This window comes from Hetaerina americana, unplaced genomic scaffold (genome assembly GCF_022747635.1).
Source record: "Hetaerina americana unplaced genomic scaffold, ioHetAmer1.1.p SCAF_7, whole genome shotgun sequence".
In the NCBI taxonomy this organism is placed as follows: Eukaryota; Metazoa; Arthropoda; class Insecta; order Odonata; family Calopterygidae; genus Hetaerina; species Hetaerina americana.
The window spans coordinates 8,348,137-8,363,763 of record NW_027287316.1 but is presented as its reverse complement, the minus strand read 5'-3'; the positions used below and the strand labels follow the sequence as shown (position 1 = coordinate 8,363,763).

Below are 15,627 nucleotides of genomic sequence, written 5' to 3'. Positions count from 1 at the left end.
CAAAGCGGAGAATAGCTCAACCCAAGCAGGAAGTGGGGGCGATGGAGCCCCTACCGCACTCAAAGAAGAAAACAAACAGGTAAACATTGAAGTGAAAGCTTTCGGGTAGAAAATGAACCAGAAGTTATTGACCATTGGAAAATATACCAGAAAGGAGAACATTAGTTTTCGAGACGGTGCTGTTGGAGGATACCGAGGGTCAAATGGTGTGCAGATTAAGTCTCGGTTTCATCAACCTTTGCTTGATCCACGACCAATCGATCAGCATCAAGTTATTGATCGGGGATCCCATATTTCTAACGAAACAGATAATAGAAGGGAAGGTGTTACGATAGAAACAAAGGGACAAATAGGTTTAGGACAAGAAGAGAGGGATTTAGGAAAGAGTACCCATCCGGGCACATCTCTTAGGAAGAAATATCTCTGGGTAAAGAGAAGAGTGGGTGGAGGGTTTGCAGCCAAATCAATCTTCGCATTGAAATATAAATGGATGATGACCAAAACAAAGAAGACTGACCTTCAGACGATTGCTCGGATGCATGTGCCTACAATCCCTTCCGCTCTTCCCGTCCGTTAATCGGAGACCCATCGCAAAACCAACGCTGGAGGCGGCGATGAAGAGGCAGTCGGGCAAGTGGCGTTGATTCGGCTTCGATGGCCGTGATGGGCGAAAATAGAGCCCTCGAGATGAGCACTTCCGCGGGGCGGGGAGGGCGGAGGGCGATTGGATCGGGAGCGGTAATTATAGGGGAGGGTGGAGAGACCAATTGGTGGGAAGGGGGAGCGCCACCCGCCATAAGAGAGGGGACGAGGCTCGGTTTCCTCTTTCCCCCGACCCCCTTCATCATCCCAGCACTCCCAGATGACTAGCCCGAGACGGCAGCCACCCGTGGAGCGGGGATCGAGATGGTGCGGGGGCTAGCGTACTGGCTTCCCACCCAGAGGGCGCGGGTTCAAATCCCGACGGTTTTGAATATTTTTCAGAGGTATCTCGATCCCTACTTGGGGTGCTTTGTGGAGGGCACTTTGGGTGAGTACGCCGTCCGTCGGATGGGTCGTGGAACTGCGGACCCCTTGGCGCCTTTCGTAAGGAGTAGGCTAATGCCGACGCCGGGTTTCTCTCCACCCTTCATCCTTTCCTGTCCATCCCCTATGGCGTAAATGACCTCAGCTGTCGGTCGCCTCCCCTAAATACTATTACCCGTTGAGCACACGGGAGCCACAGATGCACCCACACGCACTCGCGGAAGTCGAGCCGGTGCAGGTCAGTTTCTATCAAATCGAGCAACACACATATTTCGAATCAACTCTGTATGAGAACCGTCCCTGCTCGCTCTAGAATGTCATCAAACGTCGGCGACAATGCTGAAATCAAATGAAAATTAACAAACAGGTACTTAATACACAAATAGATACTTTGTGTTACCTTTGATTATTATTACAATGCTGTAACCGCGCGGAAACAACAATGTCTACGCCGTTTTCCAATCCGATCCGAAAAATTTAGTCCAAATAGAAATGGAGGACGCATTAATCAGAGAATGCCGACTAAAGTGAGGAGGCCACACCACGCTCCCAGAGTGTCGAACCCGGTCATGGTCGAAAGGAGGAGAAAGGTCGACTGTAAAGAACGCAACTCGACCTCCTGCCCATCATCCCATTATTCCGACTCACCAGGGGAGCGCTCTTCGGTTAGTGGCCTCCGGGGACAAACACGGTCAGTCGCCGAGTGTTGGATGGAACTTGGAGTAGCGACCGATTTCCGAAGGCTTCGCGTTCTTTCAACAAATTTTTGAACAAACCCTATCAAAAAATGAACGGACATTTACTAATGAAGCTCCTGTTTAAGGGTGGCTTCGTCGTATCCTTCCTTGGTCCTGCGTCAGGGTTTAGAATTCAGAGTCAGCGGGCAAACTCAGGGCGGCATCGATTGGATTGGAACCAAAACACACCGTTTCGATATTACAATATATTTTCTAGGATCATGGATTTCTCAACAAAGTAACATCATCACTTGTTAATCGGATGTTAATAATATGATAAAATTGCTCTAAAACGAAATCATAGCCGTAAGAAATACAATGTTACGTGGAAACGATGCGAGTTTTATCTTTTCGAGTCACCAATGCAGTTTCACGAAATTAATTATACCAGAAGAAGCCGCAATTTTCGCTTGTTTTCCGCAAAACCTAAATAGCTCATAGATCGGCATTTTTTTTAAATGTTCTCACATGTGCTATATTATTAGTTAATATATGATGATGATTTATTCAAGAGATTCAGGCGAGATGTAGCGGAAGTTCGACATTATGAGAAAAACAAAATTTACACTTTACTACAGGTTTATTTGTAACGTAGAATGTGTTTCAGTTCTTCAAACCATCTTTAGGGGCAAGACATAAGATCTTGTACCTGAAGATGCTTCGATGGGCAAAGATGAAGCTGAAGATGGTAATTTTTGTACCTGAAGACGGTTCGATGAACTGAAACGCGTTGTACGTTACAATAAACCTGACGAAAAGTGCAAATTTGTTCCTCGTCATGACGATGATGTTTTAATTCCCGATTTAACTTAAGACTATAAAAATCGGTCGCAAAAGCAAAATTTGATTTTTAACAAAATCATTTGTGCTAGTTGAGCGGTATTTTTTCATTCCTATATTTTTATTAATAATTCGGGATTAGTTACAGTTTTCCCCAATAAGAGGTCGTGGTAGATCAGGGTGACGCAGTCTTAAGTGAATTCGGCACGGGAATGACACAGGCTTTTTTAAAGTCAATCTCCGACGCAAAGGGATTATAACGGATACACGGCGGGGGTTTGGATATACCCCCTGCCATACACCCCCCCTCCTAAGATTCGCGGGCGATCTGAGTGGGTGGGAAGCCGGAGATGCGTGCGCCGATTGCGAATTTAGGGGCCGGGCCCCGCACCGGCTCGGGCGCTCCAGGGGTGTGGGCCCCCCCCTTGGCGACGTGTGGTGACGCCATTCCGTGACGCGAACCTCCCCCTCCCCCTCATCTGGAGGGGGAATGCGGAAGACCAAGATACGTGCGAATTGTGCGTGCGTGCGTGGAGATGTGTTCGCACTCCAAACTCTCGGGCGCTCCCAAAACAAAAGAAACAGGCAGAGCGGCGGCAGGAGATGGAGGGGGTTCATTCTAGGGAGGAGGGCGGGGGAGGTGCGTGGAGGGCCGAATAAACCAAATCCCAGCCGCCGCGTCGCCCTCTCTCGCGCACTCGGCAGAACGCAGTACCCACGGACGACAGAGACTTGAAGACTATGTGGGATCCCTATCCAACGGTGTCCATCAATCAAGTGTACGTACTCCGATACCGATTCAAGGCTGCTTTCCCTAGCTATAAAAGTGTATTATGCATCGCGTGCGCGATTCCTGTTGCTTTTAGTTTAGTTTTTTTAGATATTAGATATTTTAGTACCCTGGAAGCCACCGCCAGGGTGTGTGGCAGGGAGTGAATACACACCAGACTAATTTGGACCCGAATATGACCCCTACCGCGGTCGGACAATTTTATTCTACATCCCTTATCGTTCGTGGGAAAAATAGAATCTTAAATCTGTTCTACACTTGATCTCTTTAAGTTTATTGACATTATCCCTCCTACCGTAATAAGATGGGGGTAATGATTCATTTTAAAAAATCATTGCTAAAGAGATATCCTTCCAATTTATGAGATTTAGGGCCCGGGTTCGATTCCCGGGCAAGCCTCTCCGGGTACCTACAGCTCCACTCAAGCTAAAGTGATTTTTCGGGTACCAGGTCTTCCTGGGAAACCATAACCGGCACAGGGAAAGGAACTGGCCCCCCTACCCTAATGTGTGGATTTCACACGCCGTATAGGGCTTAGTACTGGGTGAACTCTATCATCACCTACTAAACCGACCTTCGGGTTGATTACTGTGTTTATGGTTATATATATATATATATATATATATATATATATATATATATATATATATATATATATATATATATATATATTTATTTATTTATATATATACATATATATAATTATATATATTCACACCCACACATGCATGCATATATACATAGACGTGTACCTCGTCGGGGAGGAGTAGGGAGAGAGAGAGAGGGGCTGCGCCCGAGGAGGGGGGTGTCTGGCGCTGTTGAAGGAGAGGGAGGGGGCCGTAGATGGGGGTTGATGTAGACGTGTTTATTGGGCGAGGGGAGGGTTGGGCGTGGCAGTGAATGGTGACCCAGAGCGCTCTTCGCGGGTTGGTGTTGATATATATATGTGTGTATATACATATATAAAGTGCCCGCCCGCCCCGTTCAGAGGCCGCAGTCTGCCTCCCGTCTTTCGTTTGCCGTCCTCGCCGCGCCAAGAGCGAACGCCGCGCCGGTCCTGTCGGCGGCTACCTCCACAGCCCCCTTCCCACTCGGCGACGGGTCAAAGGTCGCGGTGGTGCCATCAGGTGCCGAATAAAAGGGCATAAGGGGGACTCATCTCCGATCGTCCCATCAAGCACGCGGATAGCGACAACGACAAGGTTAGTCACTTCCGACACACGCCCGTGTCGCAGCGACACCATCAGCGAACGGTCGGGTTGAATAATTCGAAGTACTCCATTTATTCATTCCGCTAAGAGAGAAATAATTCGAAAATTGAACGACATTCACTGAATGTCATCAAACGGCAAGGTCAGTGCTCGTAGGAAGGGCTTAGGGGTCCGCCTCGGAATGAACATTTGCATGGCTGGTAGGTATAACATTCGATCAATTTACTAAGCGGTGTCTAAATGAAGGTGGACCGTTCTTTACCCTAAAGCGTCTTACACAAAATTAAAAGTTTCGATTATTAAGTCACATCGCAAAGGGTTTCCAGCTTGAAGGTGTCCTCTCAGAAGCACCACGGAAAATGGAAGCTAACCTTGGTGCGGCGGTCAGAAGCGGAGCATTGGATTACCATTCATATCAATATTAATACGGCCGCGAAAAGGAACCCACATATGTTCTTCACTTACATTACATGTATGAAGAAGACATCAAGTGATAAATTTAAAATGATGGCATATTGTGATGAAAACGTATTAAAAATTGAAGATAACACAAAGTGAACTCAAAGTGAGGGTGAATCAGAAACTTGAATCAGCAAAATGTCCAGTGAATATTATTTATTTGTGCCCTGTAACTTCAAAAATATTTCCTTCACCTCCTTGATCATCAAAAAAACGGTAAACATTGAAGTGTTTCCCCAGAAGACGTGACGTGTAACTCATTCTCCATAAGTTAATTTTGTTTGCGAGGATTTTGCACGCGATATGCTAACATTTGCCCGATTCTCACCATGACGGATATCGAAAGAGAATCTTTAACGATATCTCCGGCTCTCGATCGTTCCCTCTCTCGATCATTTCCTCTCTAGATCAGAAGATCGAACGCACTCTGATCGGCGGAGGCGAATGATTCACTCGCGGTCGGAAAGGAACGACCTGGAGAATCGAGATCGCGGCTCCAGCAAGTCTTTCCCCGCGGAGGTGGGCGCGTCCCTTCCTCGGCGATGAATCGGTCCTCCGATCGGCGAAACGAAGAGGTATTTCAGAAGAGGGAAAGGAGCCAGGGGCGGCACCGGGATGCTGAAGACAGTGATGGGGAGTGTTGTCAAGCAAATGAGGGAGAGGGAAGAGATGGCAAAGGTCCCCTCCGGATGGATGGCGTCAAAGCGACGGTGGCTACGCGGGGCTGGCGAGCGGTTTGGTGCATTGAAGAAGGGCTCCGTGTCATTCAGCCACTAGTAAAATGCTGCTTTCGCTCTCCAGAACGCTAAGGCACTTTGCAGTAGTGTGAAAACCACCCCTGACCGCTAGACTGGCCCTTAATCAGCGCTCTCCGCTCTTCGTTGAAAATTGAAAGTGCGCCCACCCAGAAGTTCCACCAAGTCCACTAAGGTGATATTATATATATATAGATATATATAAATATATATATATATATATATATATATATATATATATATATATATAAAGGTCCTTTAGCAGCTTTAACAGATGACCTTAATGTTACACAATGCTGGTTTGGCACTTGGAAAATAGAATTTTAAATTCTCTTTAAAAAGTTCGTCGTGATAAATATTTGGAATAAGAGCTATTCCCTCCTGAACGCCTAATGTATCAGGAATAGCGAAATACGAGAAAGTATATACTCAATTAAATACCTAGGCTTTACCTTCACTCACGATCTCTACTGAGTGAAGCACTGAGTGGGGAATATGTGGACAAGCTAACAAAAATTTTATGAGAAGATTAAAATATTTATTGGAAGAGTACGGGGTAATGTGATGAAAAGGTCGAAGAGAAATGTTACCTTTCGCTGGCCTCATTTAGAATACGCTGCAAGTATATGGGATCGTCATGAAGTTGAATTGCCGGATTGGATCGCGTGCAGCGTAGAGGAACTAGATTTGTAAAACGTTTCTATGATAAACTGAGTAGTGCATAAACATTATTAAGAGGAATTAAGTTGGGAATCATGCACGGAGAGATAAATGATCAGAATAACACTGTCCGACCGCGGTAGGGGTAAAAATATTCGGGTCAAAATTAGTCTGGTGCGTTTTCACCCCCTGCCACACACTCTAGCGGTGGCTTGTAGGGTACTAAAAATATCAAATAATAAATATCAATTCGGACCAATAACAGTTTCATTATTCGCACTTTTATCGCAAAAGGGAAAATAAAACACTTCCGGAATCGGCATTTTTTTCATGGTGGCGAAAAATATGTAGCATTAATTTTAAATTTACATACGAGTATGATGTGAATAGATGCTATCTTTCCCGATTTCTCCCAGGACATTATGTAAATTTCAGATTCCAAAGCAAAATCTCATTTTACTTATAAATAAAGTGCTACTCAAACTCATTCTTAACCTTTCTAGTCACGCGGGGGCAGTCTGCAGTCAGGTCGCATCTTTACTACAATTTCTCATTCTTGGATAAACTGCTTAGTTTTCATGAAAGAAAATAACAAGGTCTGAACGAGAAAAAAATTCCAAAATTTTAAACTATTTTTAGTACCCTGCAAGCCACCGCCATTGTGTGTGGCAGGGGATGAATACAAACCAGACTAATTTTGACCCGAATATTTTTACCCCTACAGCGGTCAAACTTAAATGTAGTTCCTCTGCTGCCGCCGCTTCTATTTATTCCTAATTTTCCAAGCTGTCACCCCTTGAATTGGTGCCCCGCTGTCGTGGTTCATTCTACAGGGTTCCGAGGTCACGTGCATCGCCGTGCGCCACGGGCCATTCCGATTCGATTGTCCACCCCGGGGGATAGATTCCCACTCACGAGATCTTCTCAACAATTTCGATGCCATCTTCCCGATTTTTCTCCCGAGAGCTTGGGACATGATCGTGCACTTAATGCGAATTATCTCCCCCACTCCGCGATTGTCTCTGGCATCACCGAATTCGGTTACATTATGTATATACTAAATTTTGTTTTATGTGTAAAATACGAGTGATAATCAGATAGAATTTCATGCAACAAACTCCTATAAATCTGTGAAAAATTTTGTGAGAGATCAGATATCGCACAGGCCTGTAAAACGCCGGTTTTCACGAACTTTTTCGTGGATTTTCTGGAGCAGTTCCATTGCTCATCAAAGACGATGTGGCCACTTTTGTCATCATTGTGCCTTTTCCGAGGTCATCGTCCCTCATGACGGACACATGCCCGTCCACTCTTAAAGAAAACGAGGCCACTGCTGCACAGCACGGCCACTCATCACAATTGGTCCGTGCACAGCACAAATTTCCCGATGAATGCCAGCAGCTTTGAAGTTACTCCCAATTGAAAACCTTATCACTGAACCACTTTTGGCGGGATTTCCAAATTTTATTGTTCAATATTACTCGTCACAGTAAACAAACCAAAAACAGTGCAGCCTTCCAAACATTGCAAATTTAAATCGCCCAGAACTAATTTTTTCTTCATTTTATCGATATAAAGGCTTCCCCAGAAACTTATCACGATACATCAAAACGGAGGTTACTTTCTGGACAGGTCTCGTATCTGAACTGCATTGGTTATAAATTGATCTCTGTCACCTATTAAAACATACAATATTGATTATTTGAATGCGAGGTATAGCACTAATAAGAGCGATACCCTAATGGGCCGCCAATGACGTCGGGTACCTCGCTGCCCACCCCTTGTGATCCCGAACTTAACCGTGTACGGAAGCGAGGCGACGCGGGAGGAGGAGGGTTCCTCGCACCCCCCCAGCCCCGCGGTGGCCCGCGCACGTCCTCCCTCCCATAAGAGTTTATTTGGGATCCTTCGAATCGCAATTCCCCTCGCATCTCCCCCTCCGATCGCGATGTTTGCCTCGCCGCAAATGGAAAGAGACGGCCTTGCGGTCACCCCGGAAGGGCCTCGCGTTGACCTCTGCTGGACCTATCTCGTTGGCAATGTCTTCAATGGGGACACCTCGTGGGATGACTCCTCCCCCCCTGACTGGCGTCGAAGCCGAGGTCGACCGCCCTTTCCCCAATCCGAGGGATCGGCAGTTCCGGAGATTCCTCCCACCCGAATGGTTGTGGTGTCTGACTATTATGTTAAGAATACGTCGATAGAAGTCGTCAACGCTTGTCAAAATGACGTTCAACGGGCGATTTCCACGTGAAGCGAAACTGGGGACAGGGTCGTGAATGTTTCGCCAAATTCACACTAGGGCAAAAGTTGAGATAAGGTGGTGCTGATGATTGGGGAAATTTTAATCCCACGACAATAAAAAACACAAACCTTCGGTTTTAACACTATACTATATATGGTACCATGCAGGCCACCACTATGGTGTGAGGCAGGGGGTGATTACACACCTGACTACCCTTGACCCAAAACATCTTTCCCTCCTACCGCGGTCGGCCAACGTTACTCTGATTCCTTATCTTTTGCGGCGAAAATGACATCTTAAATCTGTTCTACACTTAATCTCACGATTTGTGTTCACTCAATATCTCCTACGGTAGTACAAGTGGGGTAATAATACATTTTGAACTGTAATTTAGCCTTTTATTTGTAATTTAGAGTGATTTTCAACCTATTTCCTCCAATAAGTTTGATACGCTACTCAGTTTATCATAGCAACGTTTCACAAATCCAGCTCCTATACGCTGCACGCGATTCAATTCGGTAATCAATCCAACTTCGTGAGGATCCCATGTACTTGCCGCATATTCTAAATGAGGCCTAACCAGGGAAAGATAACATTTCTCTGTGACCTTTCCATCACATTTACCCAACACTCTTCTAATAAATCTTAAATTTTCCTTAGCTTGTCCACATATTCCTCGTATTACACCCAGGAGAGGTCGTGCGTTAGTGAGGGTAACGCCTAAGTATTTAATCGAGTCTACGCTTTCTCGTATTTCGCTATTCCTGATGCAGGAGGGAGGAAACTACCCCAATTCCAAAAATTGTCACCACGTACTTTTATATGTTTAATTCTTACATATCACGTCGGGACTTGCCAGACTGTGATAGAGTAAAAGTTTAACCATTACCACAAACTTTCATTTTTATTTTGCATCATTTGGAATTCAATTTCCTGATAATAACATCCAGTGCATAAAGAATACTGCCGGCTAGTCTCATCAACTTTCCGTGAGCACGTTCTGAAATGGTTGGTGGTACCATTAGGTCTTATACCGTAGGCGTTTCACCGGAGATGCATCCCCGCCGACGTGGTGCGAGAGAAATCGCTCACTCGCCGTGGCCTGGACCATGGCGCAGCTGCATGCGGTTTGGATGGACGACCATCTCCGTGGGTCATTATGCTTCGTTTTGCCAGCAGCGATTGGCATGCGATCCGTGCGCCCGGGAAGTTGGTCCGCGTGAATTGAAACCGCGTCTCGGAGGCGTCACCAGTGGACGCACTCGCCAATCGGCTTGGGACTCGATCGCCGTAGGTCTCCCACGGGCCCGCGAGGACCCTCGGAACCCTTCGCCGCATCCCTTCCCGCCTCCGCCCCGAGTCGATCGGTCCTCACCCTGGGCGTGAAAGGGGAGAGACCTCTTTCGACTCCTTACGGCCAATTACTCAAACGAGCCTGGATATTTCTGAGTCTTCCAATTAACTGAGATAAACGTATGGAAATTCGATTCGTAGCTTTTTGAGCGCTACTTAACGATGCGCATAGAGTTAAAAATTTTCAAATAAAACGCATTAAACTTTGTGCAAGTTCATGTTCATTGAATGAAGAACAGTCGAAAAATACAGTGTGGCCATTCAATGAAGAACAATGTATATTTCCACTTATCTTTATTTACGTAGAACTAGTTTCAAAGCTTAGCCGTCATCATCAGATGCATCAGATACGTTGTGTTCTTCAGTGTAGTGTAAGAACAGCGGAGAAATAAATTGTGTTCTTAATTTAATGACTATCAAACGGTCGCCAAATGATTAAAATCTTCAGAGACCATTAGATGAAAAATATTTTCAGACCTTCATTTAAAAAGTATTTCTGCAGCTCTTTTGAAGTTTATTTTGTCTTACTTCTACAAACCACCGCACTGCATTGAGTTTCTAATGGTGAACTCGTAATAGGTGACTATTGAGGATTTTCTATCTACAGCTGATCTAATCTAAATCTCAGCCTTTTAAGTGTCATGCATTAAAAAGTCCACCCTCCCACATGAGCACCCACGCTCATTCGCTATCCCCTGGGCAACCCGCATCCTCTCTCCGACAAGGCAAGCGCCGTCCACCTTCCGCCTCCCATTTTAGGCCCAGTGATCGGTGTGCCCTCCTTCCATCCCCCTCTGCCTCTCCCCTCCCCTTACCAGGCTTCCTACTTCGTATTCTGGGATGCGCGTATGTGTATCCTTCAGAGAGTTGCTAAAAGATACATTATCAAGGTCAAACTGGTCGACATTTGGGCCCCATGTAAAAGTGCCACGTCTATCATTCCTATAAATTTAGGTCTGTAACTACAATGTTCTTACAATAAAACCTATAAATATAATGAAATGGTTGGACTCTTACGCCAAATTACAGATTAAATCCCTTGCATAAATTGGGAGTATTTCTCTTTAGCAATGATGTTGAAAATGTATTATTACACCCATCGTGCTATGTTAGGCGAGATCATATCAATAATATTTGACGGATTTAAGTGCAGAATAGATAGGTTTTAGATTTTCCAACGAGCGATAAGGGATCAGAAAGAAATAACGTTCGTGTGATCGCGCTAGAAGAGAAAGGTGTTTTGGGTCATGGGTGGTCTGGTGTGTAATCACCCCCTGCCACACACCCAAGTGGAGGGTTGTAGGGCACTGAGTACAACTAAATCAATGCCTCAATTTGTGCAGTAAGTGACCCAATGGGAGGTCAAGTAGGGCAAGGATTGCGAAGAAGAAGGAATACGCCTATGCATGAATTGCTTGCGTCTCCCGAGCACATTTCATTAATGACAGGCAAGGAACTTACGTGAACTGAATCAAATATCAATTTTCTCAGAACGCCCGCGAAATTCTCCCGGTCGCGTATGTTTGCCCGGATAGCGGACACCCTAATTTATGGACACAAGAGTTGACCGCAATAATAAGGTTTTGAGCTTACACGAGACGAGACCTCTGGAGGTGGCGGCTGATAAAGCAAATCTCCCTCCCCTCCCCTACCACACCCCCGCGTGCAAACGCCCCCTCCCCTCCGATCCCACCCCATCCGTCATCAATCACTCGCCGTGCTGGCCAGTGAAGGCGTCGCCGGGCACGCGTCCTCAGCCGTCGTCTCCTATCGGGGCGCACCACCCCACGGACTGAAGGACCTCGCGCCTCCGCCCGTGTCCAACTCAGTCCGCCCGGTGCGGCAGCACGCTTCCCGGGGTCCAAACGCCCCCTTCGCCGGGAGAGGGTGAGTGAGTCGCTCAGTTCATTCGGTAGACCCCGTCGCCGAACTCATTGACCGGGGCGGATTGAAACTGCTCCTTTTCCCCGACTCTATTGATTCAAGCGAGTGCCTCTATACTTTTTTTCTTGAGTGCGACATTGAGCTCATCCCTCTCGTCCCCCAGGTCTCAACTCAACTCCTCGGTCCCTTTTTGCCAGGATTGGGTGGATTTTTTTCGCGGATTGAACCACCTCCAGGCCAACAGCTCTGTGACTTGGGCCTTCTTTCCTAACTTTAGCTTTAATTTTCCGAGTGCAGTTGTTCTCATTTGCGGTCACTTAGTTTTAATGCGAATGTTACTGTTATATGAAAATAAAAAGTGGGGTTTGTGTGCCATATGACTAAAAAAAGGGACTGCGGGTTATTATAGAAAGAGGGTAAAAATTAGTCTGGTGCGTATTCACCCCCTATCACACACCCTTGGGGTGACTTGCACAGCAAATATATATATATATATATATATATATATATATATATATATATATATATATATATATATATATATATATATATATACTTCTGTCTCCACTCTTGTGCTCCAAATCGCGCCTCACGCACCAAACCAAAATAAGACTGTACCTTTCATATATCCGTCCCAGGATGCTGTACGGCTGCGAAATTTTCGGGAACGCGACAAAAACAGACAGAATACGCTTAGAAACACTCCAGAATAGAATACTTCGCTACCTCACAAACCAGAGTAAACTCGTCCCAATACATGAGATCAGAAACGCACACAAAATACCTAAAATACACGACTTCATTCGAGCGCAAGCTGAACGACTCGAGAGGTCCCTTCCACAAAACACGCTTACAAAGAACATATGGGATTACTCCCTTCATAGAAAACGCCATCCGAGCTACAGACTGCCAAAAGAAATTCTATTTCGGTAACATTACCGAATTCTTTTCTATGACTTTCTTTTTCTATAGATGTGTCAAAAATTATAAATGTATTTCAGCTAGAGTTAAGGTTTTATGTTCAAGGCATTGTGTAACTGCCAATTTGTTTTCATTGTATGTAAAAAAAAAGGACTTTGAAAAGAAAAGTTAAGAAATTTATAAAAAAATTATATAAAAAAAAAGGACAAAAAGAAAATTATATATATATCCAATGAAAAAAAAAAAAATATATATATATATATATTAAAAAAAAAAAAACAGACCAAAAGAGAAAAAAAAATAAAATAAATATCTTATATAGACAATAATTAGACCAGAATCTAATGTTAATTTTAGTTTTTAGATTGATAAATGTTTTTCCGTCCTGTTGACGTGTTTTTGGGCAAAATGTCTCGGCCCTTAGAATTAAGCTAATTTTAGTCCTTCATTTAAGATAAGGCCAATTGCCAACCCACTAGAGGTCTTTCTTTCAATTTCTCCTTCACTAACACTGGAAAGGTACACGTTCGTCATTTACACATTCGATCGCCATTTATTTCCCTGTGCAAACTGCACAAACACTACCGCTGAAGGGGTGGACGTTGTCACACCGAAGCAGCGCTTAAACTGAGGGCAAATGCCCAGTCATTAGGGGATCTGGTCTGGTCTGGTCTATATATATATATATATATATATATATATATATATACATATAGACATATATATAATATAAGAGAGTCTTACTTGAAGAAGGCCTCGGAGAAGGCCGAAAGCTCGAACAATTTACCGTGTGAGTGTCCTTTTAAATTTTGCTATTCTATTTGTGTTCTAATGTGCCGTCCCAGTATTGTGCTGCTCGTGTGAGTGTTTCCGTATAATCGATATATATATATATATATATATATATATATATATATATATATATATATATAGTCTCTATATAGTATAACTGCTCCCTATATATATATATATATATATATATATATATATATATATATATATATATATATATATATATATATATGTGTGTGTATATTAATAGGTAATCTACCGGTCAAGGTAGGTTTTTGGATGGACGTAATTACTAATTAAATAATTTGTGGCCCCTAGCAAAACACAACATCCTACTCTAAATCAGGTCCCTCTTCAGCTCTGAGTACTTTCTTCCTCCCTTCATCCCATCCAACATCCCTATCCTGTTCCTTCCCTTTCCTCGTTTGCCCAACATTCTCCCCTCAATTACAGTCTTCAACATCCCGCTGCCGGTCAATACCCCCTTCAGCCACTTTTCCTGCCTCCATAGGATTACTCCCAGCGAACCCCTCTCTTCGCCCACCATACCAAGTACTTCCTCTTTGTTTTCTTCTCTGTCCATTTCACCTTCTCCATTCCTCTCCACGCCCACATTTCAAATGCCTCCAGCCTACGTCTATCCTCCTGCTTCAATGACCACGTTTCCGCGCCGTACATAGCTACGCTCCATATCAAAGTTTATACGAGTCTTTTCTTAACATCCTTACTCAACGTCCCTGTCATCAACTCCCTCCTCCTTGTGAAAGCCTCTTTGCCTAGCGCAATTCTTCTCCTTACATATCTACCACCTTGACCGTGTTCGTCCAAAACACTTCCGAGATACGTAAGCTGTTCTACCTGTTCTAGTTTTTGCCCTCCTATTTTAATGTTTAGCTCAGCCTTTTTCTTTCTAGAAAATCGTATAATCTTTGTTCTATTAATATTGATTCTCATCCCATACCTGTCGTACTGAATTTCCAATTCACTCAGCAATGCTTGCAGCCCCTTGGCTGACTGACAAACTAAAACTTGGTCATCAGCAAACCTAACTGATTTTACGAATTCCCCGCCCACCTTCATTCCTACCTCCAGTTCTTCCCATGCCCCTTTAATCATTTCGACTGCATACAGGTTGAACAGCAACGGTGACAATGGGCACCCCTACCTTACACCCCTTCCTAACACTGCCCATCCGGACTATATACGAGGGTCATCCGGAAAGTAGTACCCGTTCGTGCCGCATGAAGTGCTGACGACGCGAGTAGCCGCTGGACGAGGTCAGATAGCTTCAGTGGCTTGTCTGCCTTCTCTGAGCCAAGTTGCGTGACGCTAGCATTGCCTGTGTTGTTTCTGTGATTGTTTACAATGTTTAAAAAAATTGAGAACGCCGCCAGTTGTGAAGTGAGGGCAGTGATTAAATTCCTCAATGCAAGAAACGTTCGCCCATGTGATATTCATCGCCAATTAAAGGAGGTGTATGGAGACAATGTAATGGACGAGTCGTCTGTTCGGCGGTGGTGTCGCAACTTCAACATGGGGAGGGGGAACACACACGACGATGAGCGTTCGGAGAGACCGTCTGTCATTACAGACCAACTGGTGAGCTCAGTTGACGAATTCGTGAGGAACGATCGGCGCGTCACAATTGATGACATCTGTGAGCATTTTCCCAATGTTTCTCGAACAATTGTTCATGAAATTGTTAAACGCCATCTGCATTATGCAAAAATTTGTGCAAGATGGGTCCCTCGCGTATCTCAATGAGCTGGCGGCGAAGGACTATGCAGCAGGAATACAGAAACTTGTCACACGTTATGACAAATGCCTTAATTTGCTTGGAGATTATGTTGAGAAGTAGTTTAAAGTATCCTCTTTCAAATAAAATTTTTTATGTTTGTTAATATTTACTTTTGTGTCTTTATTTCACGAACGGGTACTTCCTTCCGGATGACCCTCGTGTATATATATATATAATAATTTTACCCGAACATGACCCACCCGCGGTCGGGCAATG

At 44.6% G+C, this 15,627-nt stretch overlaps 1 protein-coding gene across 2 annotated transcripts in view; it reads left to right on the top strand.

Annotated features, from left to right (window-relative positions):
* The first annotated feature begins 4,345 nt into the window (after positions 1–4,345).
* LOC139696308 (chitooligosaccharidolytic beta-N-acetylglucosaminidase-like) overlaps positions 4,346–15,627 on the top strand; it is a 75,947-nt gene continuing 64,665 nt past the window's right edge. For both annotated transcript variants that reach the window (XM_071595013.1, XM_071595014.1), the window contains exon 1: positions 4,346–4,535. The gene's annotated coding sequence lies outside the window, so the exon portion shown is untranslated. The remainder of the gene's footprint in view (positions 4,536–15,627) is intronic.